This window comes from Aythya marila (assembly GCF_965140915.1).
Source record: "Aythya marila genome assembly, chromosome: 5".
NCBI classification, from domain to species: Eukaryota; Metazoa; Chordata; class Aves; order Anseriformes; family Anatidae; genus Aythya; species Aythya marila.
In genome coordinates this window covers 28,612,301-28,631,472 of record NC_139046.1, presented here as the reverse complement: position 1 = coordinate 28,631,472, position 19,172 = coordinate 28,612,301, and the positions used below count along the sequence as shown (strand labels likewise).

Below are 19,172 nucleotides of genomic sequence, written 5' to 3'. Positions count from 1 at the left end.
TCTCCAAAGCATAGGTTGATAGGAATGATTTTTAAATGTTTCTGTATATTCAGCATCATAAAATATTGTTCTCATATTTACTCATCCTTTGGTTGAAAACTGAAAAAGTTCTGTGGTAAATGCTGCAAATGAGCAGTTGGGGGAAAATAAATCACTTTGCAAGCTAAAAGTAAGCTTCCTTTTTTAACATTTCAAATTTAGGATCTTATTAGTTCTATAAGAGCTCTCTGTGAAAGGTACTAGGACAAAAGGTAGACTGTGTCATTTAAAAATATTATTCCTTATTTAAGTACAATAAAACAAATTTTTATTGTCTCAGGATTTCTAGACGTGAAATCATTAAGATTTTCTCGCAACTACGGGAAAGGAAATTTTCAAATTACATAAAGACTTTGCAAACATGTACATCTTAACTCTCCCTGTACTTGTCACTTTTATTATAAGCACTTAACACTTCCAACTTCCAGAATCCTACACTGACTGCAGTGCTTGTAGCACTACTGTTCTACAAATTTCTCATTTGTTCATGTCACAGAGCATTCTCTGTGGCTACTGATCACTTTGGTTTGCTGATATATGGCAAAACAAGGGTGCCTGGACATCTGAGCATTTTCTTTCCATGTGGAAAATGCCCGGTCTATGCATGGGAAATGAAGGTGATAGACTATCAGCTTTAAACTAATCTTGCCAAAACTGGGGCAACACAAATATCCAGGCCATGTTCATCTCTCAGATCTTTCAAGCTTGCATGTGTCAGCTGAAGCCAAGACTTCTCATGCATCCATGTGCGTGTAAGGTAAGGAAGCTGAACAAGCAATTTTTTGGCATACCTGTGTATTTTATCTTGCTGTTCTCTGTGTGGAGTCAATATCAACCTATGGGCTGAGGCACATATGTGAATATACCTGTGAAGCTGGACTCTGTGACATGGTATTAACAGGTATGTGGAGCATGAATTTACTTAGTCATGGAAACAGGTCCATGTGGGTTAAAAAAAAAAAAAAATAATAATCTGGATGTGCTTCAGTACATTGCTGAATTGGGCCCCTGCTGAGGTGTCACCAAGAGTTACATCAATCTCCAGAGATCGCGCTGGCACTTTCTCACTTCATTTAATACAATTAAATATATCTCACTTCATGAACTGATGTAATTCAATGAAATCTGCAGTGAAATTTGCTTGGGAATCATTGTTTTGGATTGGATTGAATTGGAATAAAATACCATAGTTAAGAGCTTCCCAAAGTGTAATGGATTATTAAGTATCCTCTTTTTTTTTAAATTTAAACATTAATATTTCATTATATTGTCTGCAAAGTTGAAAGAACAAAAAATGAGGTGATGTGTATATTTAAAACATGAGATTAGGGATGATTCTAGTTTACTTGCTCAGTATCTACGTTGTTGGAGGGAAGAAATGGGGTTCAAGGCTTGACCAAACCTGGATGGTACTGGCAGACTCGGAGTCCCTTGAACTCTGTTACTAAGTGAGATCTCTTCCACATCAGTGGAGCAGAGGTCAGTGACGTTGTTCTAGCTCTTGGATTTATTAAAGATGGGGAATGTACAGGAGAGCTGCTAATCCATAGTACTTTTGTTTCATAAATGACTTATGAGAAGAGACAAAGACAGCAGCTGTACCTGGGCAGAGCCATCCCCTGTCCTTGCTGTAGTCAGTCATTATATTTACATATGTGACTACACCTGCTATCCAAAGTCCACCTTTCTTGATTATCTTTGTTTGGGAAATGAACACTTCATGCTGCTGGGTAGGACTGCACAGGGTCTGCAGGTTCAAAAGTGTCCAAGCTGTGTGTTTTCCCCTGCCCAGCTTAAGCTGGCACTCACATCAACCCACTAGCCAGACTGTGTCCTGCACCTGCCCCATGGCATGGCCTTTGCTTTGGGTGGCAGGGTGCAAGGCCTCATTGAAAGCCCTTTCAAGACAAATGCAAGATAGGGTGAGCCAGATATGTTCAAGAGCCAAGCATGCTGCAGTCACCCTAATGGTGTGGGCCTGTTGCTCTTGGCATTTGAGCATTTCCCAGTCTTCTGCAGGAGTGCTTCACTGCCTTCCTCCCTAGGTGATCTGTTTCAAAACTTGTGTGATTTGTGTTTTGTTTTTTTTTAGTCACTCTGATGTTAGTTAATGGTGTTAAACAGTGCCATTGTGCAGCTGTTAAGGTAATTAACATTTCTCAGCTTGCATGCTTCAGTTTTCTAGGAAGCTCTCTGATGATACCTCCTCAGTGCTCAGCAGTAATTGCCTAAATCTGCTAAGGTCTGGGTTCAGCTGCATCCCTGTAGAATGGGTGGATGGTACCCCAGTCCTTTTCCTCAACTTGGCTTTCTTCCACTTCAAGACTGTTAGAGTTAAAAATGAAAGCCTCCATAAAGCTGTTTGCATATGCAGATTGAAAGCTGGAATCTTTAAAGACAGAAATAAAGTGAATACTTTAGATTAATATTACAAAGCCTGTAATACTACACCTCAACACTAAAAAAAAAAAAAAAAAAAAAAAAAAAGTGTTTCATGGGCATTGCAGTTTTATTAATCCTGACGAACACATGGGCTGGGGATGACACCTGAGCTGTGAAACCTACCCATCTAATGCCATAAGCCTTGAGGCACCTATTACTCTGTACCAGAAGTGGGTATAAAAAAATCATGGTTAGGATCAGTTGTAAACAAGCGCTGACATATGTAAGCTTTTCTGTTGAACACCCCGAAAGAGACTGCTTTTATATTTTTATTATATATTCCCGAAGTGCCGTTCCCTCTGTATTATTTACATTCACACGGGCAGGAGGGGAGGCCGCCCCTCGGCCGGGAGCCTTCCCTGGCGGTAGCCGGAGACAACAACCCGAGCCCCGGACCCGTCCCGTCCCCTGCCGCGGCCGAGCCCCTCAGCGCCCTGCCACCGCCCCGGGGGCGGGCCGGGGCCTCACGGCCCAATGCGGCGCCGCCGCCCCCTCTCCGCGCCGCCGGGGAGCGCCCAATGGCGGCGGCCCCGCGCTGCCGACGCCGGGCCCGGGGCGGGCCGGGGGCCGCTGCTTGCGCCGGCCGAGCCCAGCGGAGCCCAGCCCGGTCCCACGGCGGCGGCGTGTCCCCGGGGAGCGGCACCGCGCAGGTAGGGGGAAGCCGGGGGACAGGGGGAATTGGGGTTAGCTCCGCCTTTACCAAGGGGAGAGCACCGGGCTCCTGGCTGTCAGCCCCTGCCCCGGCCCCTGCCGTGCTCGGCCAGTATCCGCATGAGGGGTGCTGCGATGGAAGGCAGCGCTGACGCTCCTCTCCTGCGGGCTGCCTCCGATACCCCGTGTAAACCGCAGGGTAGGAAGGCACTGAGAGCAGGTTTCCGTGCAGGGTGCCGCTCTATGCTGACTGACATCCAGCCCTTTTGCTCCTCGCTTCCCCGAGTTAAATACCCCTTGTGCTCGGTGCCTGCGCTGCGCCCCGTTGGTTCCTGTTAATAATTTTGTTGACTGGTTTGCTGCCATCAGGCTCAGCTGTTGTCCCGCGGTACAATCTTTGTGTGTGTGTGACTGTAGCTTTTCAAAGAGAAACAAATGAAGAAATAACTCCGGGCAGCCTGACGAGGTCAGGTGGTGCTTCACAGCTCGCTGCTTCCAGGGCTTGCTTGGGCTTTCTCATGGCAGTTACCCTTGGAGTAAGTTCACTGTCTTGGTTTGAGGGCACTTTTAGGTTTTTCAAGGAAAAAATTGGCAAACACGAGCATTTCTGTACTCGTGAATCATCCATGAATCATTCTTGTCTTCTGTGAAATTGTGTTTTGTAAACTTACTAGTTTGGGCAAGTAAATTGCAAACCATAGGATGCTTGCAAAACGCGTACGTTCACTGCCTGTTGTGTGTGACTGGTTTCTTTTTTTCTTTATCTGCCTAGCTGAGTGAAATTTACCTTGTGTAATATGCACGCGAGCTCTGGACTTTGCCTTAATATTTTCCAGTTAAACAAATTTGTTAGTAGATCAGGTTTGTGTTGCCACAAATAAGACCAGTTACTGCAGTGGGTTCTATTACATGGGATTTTGCAATGCACGCTATTTTCCTAAACACTTTGCCTCCAAGTAGCTAGCTTATCTCTTCTCCAAAAGTTTCAGTCTTGATTATAACTTGAAGTGGTATTTGTTATGAATTACGTTTGATCTGTAATGCCATGACTTTTTCAGCTAACAATCTTTGTGGTTTTCTGTATAATGTTAGTTATTTCATGATAACTTCTCTGGAGACCTCAAGTACAAAGCAAATCACAGTAGTTCTCAAAGAGCTAATGTCTCGTTTTGCCTACATACGGGAACGCAGCTGGAAAATGTAATGATCTCTGCTCTTCTTATACTTGTAGCTTTTGAATTATTTCTAAAACATGAAAGCCATCAAGCACATGACCTTTAAACTTTCTGGGAAGAGAAATGGCCAAATTTTTCTTTCCCACATTGTGCCGTGTCTCAATTCAGACTCGCTGTAGCCTCTTATGGTTCACAACCTTAGTTAGCATTAAGAACTTGCCAGCACATCTTGGTCTTTAGGCTGCAGATTTCTCCTTTGTGTGAGTTCCTTGGATCCCTAATTGTATCAGTGGCATAATTACTCTTCTGTTATGTGGTTGGTTTAGGTAAAAGTCCAAAGGCTGTGATGTGCAAAAGTGACAGCTGCATCTCGATAGTGCCCAGTTTTCACTCTGGAGCCCTTGTTTGTGCTACCTTGCCAGCTACCCTGTTAAGAAGTAGCAGCTGGTACAGTTCCCTGGTTGAGAAACCCAGACTGTGTGTGGGTTAAAACCATATTGTGAGTGGGCTAAACACATCGTGTTTAGAGTCCTTAATTTTCAGCTATCTCAAGTCTGGCATCAGCAAACGAGGCTGAGAAATAGTATCGATGTATGCTAGAAATCTCTCAAGCTGTTCTGCTCTACCAGGCTTCTGTTGCCCCTCTTGCAGAAGCGATGACTTTTCCAGTCAGAGAGGGGTTGCCAAGATGGCATTCACTAAAGGACCACAGCTCGTAGATTCCCTGGCTCTGGCGCTCTGCTCCTGCTTCCTCTTGCAGCCTTTAACCCGTGTATTGTGCTGAGGCTTTGTGCAAAGCAGGCATCATGGTCTCCGCCAGTAGACAACGAACAGAGTAAATGAATTCTAAACTGCTGAAAAGCCCTATGCCTAAAGGCAGGCTGTGAAAGTAAAGCCTTCAGCATCACTCTGAAGCTTTTCAACAACATTAGCTTTCTCTTTGAAAATGGAAAAGTTTAACTAAAAAGAGAAGAAGAAAGCATCATCATCAAAGAAGGTATACACACCTATGAAGATTCACGTGGTGGCAGCAATCTTCTAACCCAATCTTGCCAAGTTAAAGAGCTGGGTATGTCTGAGCCAATCGCTTAGGATTGCTCTGCTGTCAGCTAGGAAAGGAGAGCCTTTACAAGGAACTTCTCAGGCATTTTTTTCTGAAATGCTAGTTGTATTATTTAAAAAAAGAAATCCATAAGGTACTCAATGGCAAAACCAGATGTTTTTTGTCCTCTGATTTCTTAATATGTTTTCTTTGTTGCATAACCATGCTGCATAGTGTCCTAAAGGATAGCGAGTTCTGCTAATGGATGCAATAACTTTAACCTCAAGGAAGGAATGCCTGTCTTTGTATGCTTTGGATACAAGCACGTGTTGTCTTCAGCAGTATGGCTGTAGCTGTGACCTGGTAAATCTGAATCCTAGGAAACACAGCTACAAGTGTTACAGCTCATACATCTGGACATTTGTCAAGAGGGGGACTTTAAGTTTTGCTCCTCTTAGATGGTGAAAGTTTTGCCAGAATCTCAGCCAGGGCCAGAATTTCATCTGAAGGGAGCAATCTTATCTATAGACACCCAGGTGGGGTTTACAAATCCCTGTTTACTTATGCTATCAATTTTCACTGTTCATCTTCTAAATGTGCAAATAAAGTGAGCTGAGTGGCAGATCCTATCACTTTCAAAACTTCAGGATGTAAAATTTCATAGACTGAGATTGGACAGGGAAAAAAAAATGAGAAAGTGCCATCCCTTTTTGAAAAACTACGGATGTATCTGCATTAGTGCATTGGTTACAACAGGAGCACGCTTTCAAAATGAATGTCCCAATAATCCATGCTTAACTGCAGTTTACTTTGCATCTCAGAGTACATCAACTGATTTTGCTTTGGCTGAAACGAAGCCAGAAGACGTATTACTCCAGGCGCTCATTTAATGTACTCCAAGTGCTAATGCAAATTCAATCCACAGGATCAGACTAGAGATAATTTGAAGTAAAAGCCTCTAAGAAGTAATGTGAAAGATGTCCCTTAATGCCAAGTATTTCACCCTGTGAAAGATGTCCCTTAATGCCAAGTATTTCACCCTACAGTTCTGCTCCTATTGATAAGGTTAATATAAGCATTGGATATATCATCTTGAACAGCTTGTTTGCACTTTATTTATTTAACATATTCCTTGATGTATATTTACACAAAAATACATGGGAAAAACATCAAAGCATAATGGTTTAAAAAACCAAAGAGATGAAATTAACATGTGTCCCTTGGATAGCAATACAAACAAATAGTGCTTTATTAATAGAATATACTTTTATAGAAAGTAGGTTACTGAGATGTGTAGGTTTCTTAAAATCACTTCTATACAGCTGTTGAAAGGGAGCCATAAATTGAAGAACTTTTGCCCTCACCTGTCCCCAAATCAATCCTTCATATGTGCTTTTCTGACACTAAGTATTTCCTAAAACGTTGAAAACATGCTGAAGTTGGGTATTGGTACAACATTATTTTTGGCTGAGCTTCAGGTGCCCTAATGTAGGTGTGCAAAAGACATACGAGCCTAAGTTGGTTGCCTTAGGCTTTCTGAAGGGGGATTCACCTTGTTCTAAAATAGATCAGATAAAGGGTACTCTGGGGGTGTCATCTTCCTTGTATTAACTATAAACAGAGCATCAGATGACTGCTTAGATGTCTAACTCTGGGTGTCCGGAGTTGAATGAAATGTGATTCATCTCCATTTGTTAAGGTAACCAAACTAAATGTCTCAGCACTATCATTTTGGCTTGAAACCGAGGATAGAATTGACTGGTACACTTTGAGATCCTATGACGGTGCTGTAGTCATCCAAAACTGTTGTCGTATTCAAAGAGCAGCCAGTGGATGCTGGAGCACTGATTCAAAGCAGAGCTCCTGTGGTCCATGGGCAGCAGACCTGCCTGGTGTGCTGGAGTAATAGGATCAGTTTTTGGAGTTGTTTCTTGTTTCATTATGCTCTTTTAGGCCAAGTTCTAGCTGGCATTTGTAGATGTGAATATTTATAGAAGCTGTGGGCTTTTGGGTTTGCCAGCTGAGAGACGAAATGAAAGACTCATCTTTAATTTACTCTTGAAAATGGGGGTGAGTATGCAATACAGTAATTTTCTTTTTTTTGCCATCTAAAGCAGAGGCCTCTCGTGAACAGAAGGTACCATTTTGCAGGACTGTGTGGTGGTTTTGTGGTCATGTGGGTGATTGAGGCACATGGAAATAGCCCTACTAAGCATTTTGGAAGAGAATAAGTATTACTAGCTGCATAACTGAAACTTGAGCTGGTCAAGCTCCATAGCACAGGGCCAGTTTATTTTTCTAATGAAGTGGTTTTAGTGGAGCAGCTGTAGAGAAGAATTTGGCTTATGAAGTTTAATGATTAGTTGCTGTTTAATTACTAGCTTCTCCTTGAGGACAGAAACTTACCACCAGAAATGTTCCAGCTTCTCTCATCCTTGCCATATTATTTCCAGTTCACTGAAGTTTAAATACTTGCCTGGCTAAAATTATATCCCATATGTAAAAAATTATATGCGGTGCAAACATCAGGTGTGTGTTCCTACATATCATTCCAAATTACAAGGTATTCGGTTCAACATGAGGAATAAAAGCTCAGTGGGTATCTGGGAGCATATTTTTTTGGTATGCACTGCCAGAATCTCAAATGTCACTGAAAGAGGTAGGCTGGTAGAATAGGCTGGGCAGGTTCAGGCTTTTCCCCTCCTCATAAGTAACTCATCTCTGTGACTTCCACAATGTAATTGGCCAAATTTCTGAAAGGAGGCAGCTGTATTGGTTTATCACACTACTTATATGCTCAGAGTTTGACACCAGCATATCAATGTTCACTTTTTTTTTTTTTTTTTTTTTTTTTTTCCCAGAAAAGATTGCAAATACTCCCTGTATTCAATCCAAGCTGTTGAAAGGAAAATGCTTGGAGCTAAGACTAATTGAGGGTGGCCATGATCTTTTGGGAGCTGCAGCTCCAAACAGCTGGATTAAACTTTCCTGTGACACTGAAATGAGTGCTAACTTTAAGGTTTTAATCCCTTCCTTTCAGGAATTTTGTTTGTCTTGAAGAAAAGTAAATTCTTCTAATTCTGCTCAATTCCAGTAGTTCACAACGTGCTTTTGTTTTTCTGTGTAAATGGGGCTGGAATCAGGTTTACAGCCCTGGTACAGGAAGTTACTGCCAGGCCTGGTAACAGCAATTGAGAGTCTCAGTCCCTTTGTGGATCTGTGCCTCTATGAAAGACGGAGGTAAATATCTCAAATATTTTAAAATCTTCTTGTCTGCATCCCATTTGCATTGCACACAAGTACGTGTACCTGCAGTGCTTGTATACCACTGTCAGGAGCCAGGCACAGAAGCAGCAGTCACTGCAGAAGCACCCCCAGCAAACAGCTTGCTCCACGGCCCACCTTCTCCCCCAGGTGTCTGTGCAGCTCTGTCAGTGTGCCTGTAATGCAGTGCTCCCTGCTATTCCATTTCTTGACGGTTTTCTTGAGCAATAGTGCCCTAGCTGATGAGTGAGTAGCCATTGTCTATTCCTTTTTTTCATCCTTGATCACTGTTTTATGATCTGCTGACTGCTGGCTCGCAAGTGTGTTGGCACAGTGACTGTCGGAGCTGTTCCAAGCACTGTGAGACCAGGGGCTAGTATCAGCCATTCCTTTGGGAGAAGGATTACATGAATTTCAGTGCATAATACTGCCCATGTGTCACTATCCTGAATGCCTTGCAACTGGACATTAGTACCCGATTAAAAGACAAGCATCTCATAGAAGCCATACAATAATGTTGGCATTAACTGTCCTGCGGTACTTGATGCTGTTGAGCATGATGTGAAATTGGTCCTTGTTGCTGCTGTTGTTATGCACACTATGCTCCTCTTGTAGCTTCCTCAGCAAAATGCTGAGTGTAATTTAAAAAAAAAAAAAAAGTGATTTGCTGCCTCCATATACCACAGGGGTCCACCTCTCACTGTGTACCCCTGCAGAGTTTACATGACCTCATGTGGATACATGGCAATGTATCTTGGCTACCTTTCCTGGAACGCGTGGAGCTGCATGCTGGCTCACCAGCGCAGCTAGCTATCAGGGGAGTAGCACCATAAGGGTGATGAGCAGCTGCTGCTCACTGAAGCGGATGATGACAAAGAGTTGGAAGTTTGAAAGCAGGGAATTCAGAACTTCATACACAGCAAAAGGCTCTGCCCTTTTGCACCTGAGGAGAAGAAACCTTTGGCGTTCTATTTCCCAGGAACTTCCAGAAGATGAGTAATGCTGAGGAATGAGTATTTACCTCTACTGCCATCTTACTGACCCTGCTGACTACATAAGGGCCTGCTGACAGACATATTCCAAAACAGGTTCTTATTTTCTCCACTGAAACAAGTTTTATTTTTATTGACATCAATGTGCTTTCTCATATGCTCTGTTCTACACTTAGTATACCACACACTCTTATTTCACGTTTTGATCATTATTAAACAAATACAATTGCACACAAATGTATTAGACAGTAGTAATGCATACAAATGTATTAGTAGTAATGCAAGCATACTATTTACCATGTAAGAATTTGACTTGACAAGGTCTTTGTTTATACTTTGTTTATTTTTTTTTCTAATGGCATATAAAATACTGGGTCCCTTTGCTCATGCATGTTTTTCTTCCAGAGATACTTTTCTTTCTCTTAAAATGGGGTAGTCATGCTAAATGATCAGCACCATCAAGTCTAATGGGCCTATATTTAGAGTGTCTAAAATAGAGAGTGACAACAAACATGGTATTTGTGGGTTGCCCCGAAGGACTGCAGTGTCCTGGCATCATACTAAATTGCATAATCTCAGCTGGCTCTCCAGACACTGGAAACGAGGAAGGACCAGTTGGATCATCTAAGGAATTTTCTGCCAGGACAAGCCTGTTCCCTGTGATATCTCTTCCAGAGTATTGTATTTTGTCTGGCTTTAAATAATTAAGAGGGAATTCCTCAAACTGGAAGACAGCCTCACATTTTAAGATTGCTTTTTTACATAGCGCTCAAAACGGTATCTCCCTTACAGTGAAGATCCCTTTTTAAACTTGATTCCTTTGAGAGATATTGTTGCTACTGCTTTGAAGTTATCAAAGATGTTATATAGATGTATAGTTACATGGAAATTTTTTGCATATATAGTTAATTATATGGAAGTATGGAGAAAACTTGAACAGAACACGGCTTTCTGGTTCAATATTCCTAGTCCCCTTTTCCAGCCAGCATTTAGCACAGGCAAACTTCTTTGCTTTCTTTCAGGGCTGCATCGCTTCCTCAATGGTCCTTGTTTTTCTGCTGCTTCACAGTTGGATTCTGTTTTTTTTCACTCACTCAGAATCTGTTCTCCTGTTCTGTACATACTGACAGCTCAGCTAGATGAATACCCATCCTCTCTGTAGGCATTCAGCCTCCAGTGAAGCATCTCTGCCTACACAATCCGGTTTCTGCCTTGTCTTGAATGTGACTAGTGTTTGAGGGCTTGACTTTTTTTTCATGCTCCCTTGGTCCAAAATAAGTATAACTAATACTGATTGATAGCAACTAATTGTACCCACCATTTTTAGAAAAGATTTTTTTCACCTAATTTCTAGCATAAACCACAGCATGATCTTAGTTGCAATTAGACTGATACCAGTCCTGAGGTGTTGGAAGAATTATGCTGGCTCTCCTTTCACTGACGGAGGTGATACACAGTGAACACTGGTAAAGCACTAATTTGTTGCAAGGTCTTTAGGCAATGCTAGGATGTTAGTGTCTGGCTGAACAGGCTGACATTTCGTGCAAGCCAGCATGCGAGTTTACTAGGACAGTGTTTATCATCCAGTGCTGTATTTCAGTAAACTTATGATCACTTACTTCCCTGTTTGTTTTTTTTTTTTTTGTTATTAGCCCCAGTTTAGAAGAAGGATATGTACAGGCAGGGCTTTGTGATCTGTGCTCACCTCATGACATCTGTCTTCAGTGATAGCAGACTGTGGTGAGTGACATAGTTGGTTCAGGGGTGATTAATTGTACAACACTGCTTTTAACTTCACTTAGATAACTTTAAAAAAAGAGAGAATAAAGAAAAAACACGCCTTGATAATCATCACAGCAGCAAATAAAGTACAATAGCTTTTGGAGGATTTAGTAAATGGAATATATCTGCATTGCTTGGCTACGTGATTTAGACAAGAACATATGACAGTGTCTGTATCAGATGTGCAAACAAGGGTGCTCAGTAGGAGCTTTCTTTTGATAAATATGTTCCTTGTATGAATCACTTTATCGGGTTTGAAAGAAGAAAGCAGTTTTTAAAGCCATTTTCCTCCAATATTACAGATTAGAATGTCTCTTATGATAGCCGTTATCACAGAATCATAGAATGGCCCCAGTTGGAAGGGACCTTAAAGATGATCTAACTCCAACCCCCTGCCATAGGCAGGAACACCTCCCACTAGATCAGGTAGTCCAGGGCCTCATCTAACCTGGCCTTGAGCAACTCCAGGGATGGGGTATCCATATCTTCTCTGGGCAGCCTGTTCCAGGGCCTCAGCACCCTCTGCGTGAAGAATTTCCTCCTAACCTCTAATCTAAATCCCCCCTCTTTTAGTTAAAAACCATCCCCCCTTGTCCTATTATTATCTGACCAAGCAAAAAACAACTTTCTTCATATTTTTATAACCCCCCTTTAAGTATTGAAAGGCTGCAATAAAGTCACCCCGGAGCCTTCTCTTCTCAAGGCCGAACAGCCCCAGCTCTCTCAGCCTTTCTTCACAGGAGAGGTGCTCCAGCCCCCTGATTGTCTTTGTGGCCCTCCTCTGGACCTGCTCGGACAGCCCTACATCCTTCATGTGCTGGGGACCCAGACCTGGATGCAGCACACCAAGTGGGGCCTCACAAGGGCAGAGCAAAGGGGGACAATCGCCTCCCTCAACCTGCTGTGTTATGTTGAGCAATAGTTGTGACTACTGCAAATTTGCAATCCCAAAGCAGAATAAATTAACCTTTCACAAGGTAAAATGAGTATGTGTCAGAGAAAGAGAGAGACCATTGCTTTCTCAACAGCTTAAATACCCTGGTGTTGATAGCAGGAGAAAAACTTAGGTGTTCTCTCTGAAAAACAGGGGAGCTTCTGCCACAGATAAGCTGTGATGTAGAGAAAACAGCAGCTGTTGACCTTTCAGATATTAGACTTGGCACAAGTATTCCTGAGGGAGATACTTATGGCTTCCTTACCGGCACGTCACCTACAGATTCTCTTTTCTTACTGTCACTGAATGTGAGCTTCCAGCATAGCCGAGCTGTATGTTTGTGGGGCATGGTTGTATGTGTGGGTGGGTTTTTGTGGTCAAGGGAAAATAAGGGCATTTTGGGTCACCTAAACTTTAACACTAGTTTCAGACTTGCAGTCTGAATTTAGGCAGATCAATTTGGAATAATTGGGTATAGCTGTTAGTGTGGCTGCACTAGGTCCTGTTCTCAGAGAGACCCTCACCACTCTTCTGTCATCCAGTGTGCCAGATGACTCTAGTTACCTTCAGTACCACACTCTGCCTCACTCCATCTCGGTCTAAAATTGCCATCTGTATCATCAATCCGTAGGACAGTGGCAGTGACCTACCTTGTAATGGCCTGAAGTGAGATTGACCAAGCTCTGAGCACACAGTGCTATCAGGGCTCTCATTACTGTTCCCTTAGGAGTAATCTGTAGTGGGCAAAGACATTGCTGCTTCCAGGGAGGCTGGAGGAGCTTCACAAGTGAGTTGTTTTGGCTCCCTCTGAACCCTAGTTCTTCCTTACCTATTGAGAACTTTCATTATATGAGTCTCATATGCACAGATAATGACTGAACTTAAGCTAAATCTGAAATCGTGGAACTCGTGTAATGGCACATATGAGAGTAAGTTAAACTGGGGCAAGTTCTAAAACATGCCAGAAATTTCCTTATGGCAATTTATAAACTGGCGGAGCTTTATACGTGGAAAAAATATGATTGTCAGTATCAGGAAATACGTAGAATAATTAAACGTGACTTACTCCTGTCATTATCTAGGTTATTCGTAAGGTAATCTTTTCTCAGGCATTTAGACAGAAGCTGGTGTAATGATTTTTCAGTAATAATAAAATTCAGTTCCTTTATTTCATTGCATGTCTTTTGGGTATCTTTTTTCTTGTCATTTGTCACTGGGTTTTGTTTTTGGTGTGGCACCCTGATGTACTTAGAACTTTCTTTTGAGGCTTGAGAACAGATTTCCAATTTGGAGTTTATTATTCAGGTCATGATGTGCTGATGGTCGCTGCTTGTTGCGCGCCAAGTTGAGAGGAAAAAACATGAGCTCTCACTCATTTGGAAATGTGCCCAAGGCAGCAATCATTCCGCAGTTCATGCTATTAGAGTTGTTTTGTCTGTAGAGGTTTGCCAAACAGACATGGTCAAGATAAAATTACGTATTTTTCCTTGAGACTTTGATGCAGTTTATGAAACTTGATTGTTAAAACCAAAGTCGCAGTCATTTCTTCTTTGCTGTCCCTGTGGCTTAATTTCTTTTTCTGCTACCTGTAGCATAACTTGTTTATTTTTTTCCCTTCCATGGTCTCTTCCATTCAGTCTACAATGACTGAATGCAAACTACAGTAACCAGTTATTGTTTAGGTCCTTGGGATTGTATGGGAATGTATAAGCAAGAAAAATTGTATCATGTATGGATCACAAGATTTTTTAGTGCTGCTGCCATGTAAGACGATATACTTAGTCTTTATAAATTTAGATGAAACTTGCTATACATACTGCATTTGCAAAGCAAAACCTGAGTTTAATCATCTTGGGTTTTTGTTCTATTTTGTTTGTTTTTGTTTTCCCATCTAACTGTACTCTAGTGAGCTCTGAGTAGTGGTGATAAAGCCTGCTGCAGTATGCATCATATGTATGTGACTTGAAGCAGTTGAAGAAATGATCCTTAGTGCTTAAAATGATTAAATGTGCTAAGCTGTTTCTGTTGAATGCAGTTGAAATGTACTGAGAATCAATGTCTGAGTTTTCTGTCTCACTATGTGAGTAGCTAATTTATTTTGATAGCGTTTCTGTAAATATACCGTGTAATTGTAGCTAATTCTGAAGTATCTCAGTGGTGCCATGAACTGCTACTACTGTTAGTGTTTGTATTCACATAGTGGTAAAAGTTCAAATTAAAGTGCAGGCTCAGTGTGCAAGGTGCTGGGTATGAGACTCCTGATAATTAAGAAGATAATTACATAACTTTCTCACATATTATATTGTTGGCTTAGCAAAGAAATGGAGAAGAGTATTTCCTTTTATCTGTTGCTAGAGCAAAGGTATACAAAAGGAGAGACAAGTAACTGTGTCATGAGAAGAAATGGCTAAAAACTGAATTTACAGGGATCAGAAAGGAGATGTTTCTAGTTATAAAAGCAGTCTATCATGTTAAAATGAACATTCATCAGTATTAGAAAGGGATTATGTAAAGTCATCAATAAAAACATCAGGAGGATTACACAGCCAGTAAGTTTTATTCCAGCTCTGTAATATTTGGAGAACTGGAAATAACTGTCACCCATTTGTCACTCAGAATTGCATACCCCAGTGTGAAACTGTTAAGCAAAAAAGGGAAACTTGAAGCAGAGATTTAAGCCTGTTAGAGTTTTGAGATCTTGTGGTCAAAGTGCTGCACTGGAATTGATGGTAAGGATCACTGGGATCAGCGCTTATAACATCTAGTGTTGTGTCATATTTACAATGTAGTAGTCAAACACCTTCACAAATTTTTGAATCACAAACTTTTGACAAAAATCTGATAAATTAGTTCACTTTTTTTTTTTTTTCCCAATTCCACAACAAAGCTTAATCCACGTAACGCAAATCCATAAGTAACAAAATCTAAACTGACATGAATTCCATTTACATACAGAGGTGTATTGCTGGCCTCAGAATATTTTGATCCAAGAAATGTGTTTCCATCTCCTTTTGTTTGAGCTGCTCAGCATAAACTTTTGCTTTAACTGTAGCTCCCTTAAAGTAAAGGAGGACCGTTTTGTTCCCAATCTAGGCTCCAAAATCCATAGTTCTAGGAATAGCTATAGATGCTTGGGCATTCGAAAGGATAGGGAGAAAAATTTTTAAATTCTCTTAGAGTGTTCTCAGCATTGTTTAAGTAGTGGGTGTTGATTGCTTTGCTAAGGAAAGGACTCAGATTTATCTGTATTGTCAAATGGATCCCTAAAGAAACTTTACCTCTAGTAGTTCTGCAAATTGTAGTACCGTTTTATTAACTGAATGCATAGTGGCATTGGTAGCACGCTGGCTAAAGCTCCTTGTTTCATAATGGGTTGGCTTGGTGTATTTCACTGGGGATGATTTTGGAAAGCAAAGAGAACTAAAAATAATTTGAGGTTAATTTATATCTTTTACATATAATCTGCATGGGAATTAGCTTCATGTTATTCATAATTCTGTTACAAGTGCTTAGGTCAGGTGGTGGGATTAGAGCTTTCTTCTGAAAGCCGAGAGAGTACAAAATGCTCCGTGTTGTATATTTTTTTCATCCTAACATTCATCCACAGAATGCCTCTGCTCTGAAAATCTTTGACACAATAATCTTCTCAGGCTGTGTTTCCTTGCTTCCAGACTGCCTGTCTAAAAGCTGTGATAACCCTGCTAAGTCAACACAGTCATAGAATCATTAAGGTTGGAAAAGACCTCCAAGATCATCCAGTCCAACCATCCCCCTACCACCAATATTACCCACAAAACCATGTCCCTAAGCACCGGATCCAACCTTTCCTTGAACACCCCCAGAGATGGTGACTCCAACACCTCCTTGGACAATCCATTCCAGTGCCTAACTACTCTTTCTGAGAAGAAACGTCTCCTAATTTCTAACCGAAACTTCACTTGGTGCAACTTGAAATTCCCTGTAGTCCTATCACTAGTTATCTGTGAGAAGAGGATGACCCCCAGCTCCCCACAACTTCCTGAAGTAGTTGTAGAGAGCAATAAGGTCTCCCCTGAGCCTCCTCTTCTCCAGACTAAACAGCCCCAGTTCACTCAGCTGCTTCTCATAGGACTTGTGTTCCAGGCCCTTCACCAGCTTCGTAGCCCTGCTCTGGACATACTTCAGGGTCTTGATGTCCTTCTTGTACTGAGGGGCCCAGAACTGAACACAGTAGTCAAGGTGCGGCCTCACCAGAGCAGAGTACAGGGGGACAATCACCTCTCTGGTCCTGCTGGCCACACTACTGACACAAGCCAGGATGCCGTTGGCCTTCTTGGCCACCTGGGCACACTGCTAGCTCATGTTCAAGTGAGCATTGACCAACACCTCCAGATCCTTTTTTTTCTGCATAGCTTTCGAGCCACTCTGCCCCAAGCCTGTAGTGTTGCATGGGGTTGTTGTGGCCAAAGTGCAGGACCCAGCACTCAGCCATGTCGAACCTCATTGGCCTCTGCCCATTGATCCAACCTGCCCAGGTCCCTCTGAAGGGCCTTCCTACCCTCTGGCATATCAATACTTCCTTGGTGTCATCTTCAACCATCTCCTTCATTCACCAAACCGGGAATTCTGTACAAAATTCTAGCAGTGGGGAAATTGTATAATTGGAGTACACACTTAATGCCGTGCTTCATGGTAGCCTGATGTTTTTTTACTCTTACTGTCTGTTGTAGGGTGTGTGTCTGCAGCATATACTGCATTTGTGTGGAGACCCAGAACCTCATTCAACAGTTTGATCTGGAATTGGAGCTGGGGCAGTCATTTCTCATGCTGTGACGTGAGGGTTTCTGTGGTGCTGAAATGAGGGGGTGCCTGGTAAAAACCCAGGAGTAAAACCAAACAGAACAAATCCAACTCCAGCCAACTATTCTAGACTTTTTTTTTGCTGTCTGATATTGAGTGGATTTAGAAAGTATGCTTGTCCCAAGCCAGTAGAATTAAAAAAAAAAAAAAAAAGGCAAATCTATGCTAAAATAATGATATAATTCTCCCACATACCTGCACAGCTGAAACAGTTCATTTTCTTACCTTCTTCCAGGACTTTTTTTCCCTTGACATTTAAAAAAAAAAAAAAAAAAAAAAAAAAAAAGCTCTATTGGCGTCTATGTGCATTAAAAGCAAAATAAACTGTTTTCTTTTTTCATTTCCTGTCATTTCATGCTTCCGTCAGGTTTTTGCCAGGAGAAAGGAGAGGTCAGTACTCAGTTGTTTAGGAAAATATGACTTAATTGGTCTCATGAGGAAAGTAAGATAGCAAGGTCAGCCTCTCCTCCCTTCACCTGGAGTCCCTGGGACACTAAATGTCAGTTTATTCTTTTTCTCTTAGCTTACCTCTATGCTTAGTTTTGTGTTTTTTTTTATTAAGAGCACCCAAAATCAATTCAGTCTCAGGCAGGGAAAAGCCCACACTGCATGAATGAACCTGGAGTGGAACAACCCCAGGTCCCAGTACATGCTGGAGGCCACCCAGTTGGGGAGCAGCTCTGCAGAAAAGGCCCTAAGAATCCTGGGGGACACCAAGCTGAACGTGAGTCAACAACGTGCTGCTGCTGCTGAAAAAGCTAACAGTATTTTTGGCTTGCGTTAGGCACAGTATTGCAAGTACATCAACAGAGGTGGTCCTTCTGCTTTACTCAGCACTGGTGAGGCCACACCTGGAGTGCTGTGTCCAGTTCTGGGCCCCAGTACAAGAGAGACATGGACATACTGGAAACAGTTCAGTGGAGGGCTGCCGAGATGATCAGGGGCCTGGGGCACCTGACCTATGAGGAGAGGCTGAGTTGGGACTGTTCAGCCTGGAGAAGAGAAGGAGGGATCTTACCAATGTCTATAAATAACTGAAGGGAGGGTGCAATGAAGATGGAGCCAGGCTCTTTTCAGTGGTGCCCAGTGCCAGGACAAGAGGCAGTGGGCACAAACTGGAATGCTTCAGAAAATGAATATGGACCCATGAATTCTCTCTGTTAGGTGTCAGGCTGTTGTGTGACTTCCAGGCTTCTGAAGTTTTTGGCTCTTTAATGCAGCTCTTATTTGCTGATGGGCCTTTACCCCTCCCATAACTGTGTGGCCTTGAATAGACTAATCATGCTGGAGCTATGGAATGATCTACCTTCTGCAGAAAATGCTTCAAGAGTCAATATATTTAAATATTGTTCTGTCCTTTGGACCTAAACAATGTTTAGAGTAAGGAGAAGCCTCAGTAAAATATCTGTTCTTGTACACCAATATGAAATTTCACCAAAAAAATATATATATGCTAGCTGGGTGAGAGACAGAGATGCCTCGTAAAGCACATTAAAATAACCAAGTTTGAGTTTTAGAATTTTCAAGTACTTAAATACCATGGCAACAAGAGCTTCAGTACTTGTGGTGATTATGGACAGAATTCCCACTCTTTCCTAGATAGAGGCAATAGTCCTCTGAGAGCTTTGAAGTGTTCTGCAAATCTGAGGCAGTCACGGGTGCTTGTAAAAGGAGAATTTCTCTCCCTAGGCCTGACCTTCCCAGCTATTAGCTGACAGTCAGAGTCCTTGGCAGCGTCCCATCAGCTCTAGCAGACTCACAGATCTGTGTGGGGTACGTCCCATTGAATAAAGTTGCTGATGCTGTGAAAGTGTTTGCTGGGCTACCACAAAATCGTGCTTAACTCCAGGCAAGGTTTAAGACATTGTTTTTTAAACTTAAAATCTGACATACCAGTCAAGCAGCAGTGTTGAAAGTGCAGCTAGCTGAGAAGGCATCTTTTCATGCCCAGACTGTGATGAGAGTCATGGGAAATATGTCCCAGTTCCAGAACTGGATACATAAATTTTATT

The 19,172-nt window shown here is 42.1% G+C and overlaps 1 protein-coding gene across 4 annotated transcripts in view; it reads left to right on the top strand.

The window, feature by feature from the left end:
- Positions 1 to 3,001: 3,001 nt before the first annotated feature.
- The window catches only part of STON2 (stonin 2), a 78,454-nt gene continuing 62,283 nt past the window's right edge, over positions 3,002 to 19,172 (top strand). For all 4 annotated transcript variants that reach the window (XR_014317570.1, XR_014317571.1, XM_082761113.1 and 1 more), the window contains exon 1: positions 3,002 to 3,131. The gene's annotated coding sequence lies outside the window, so the exon portion shown is untranslated. The remainder of the gene's footprint in view (positions 3,132 to 19,172) is intronic.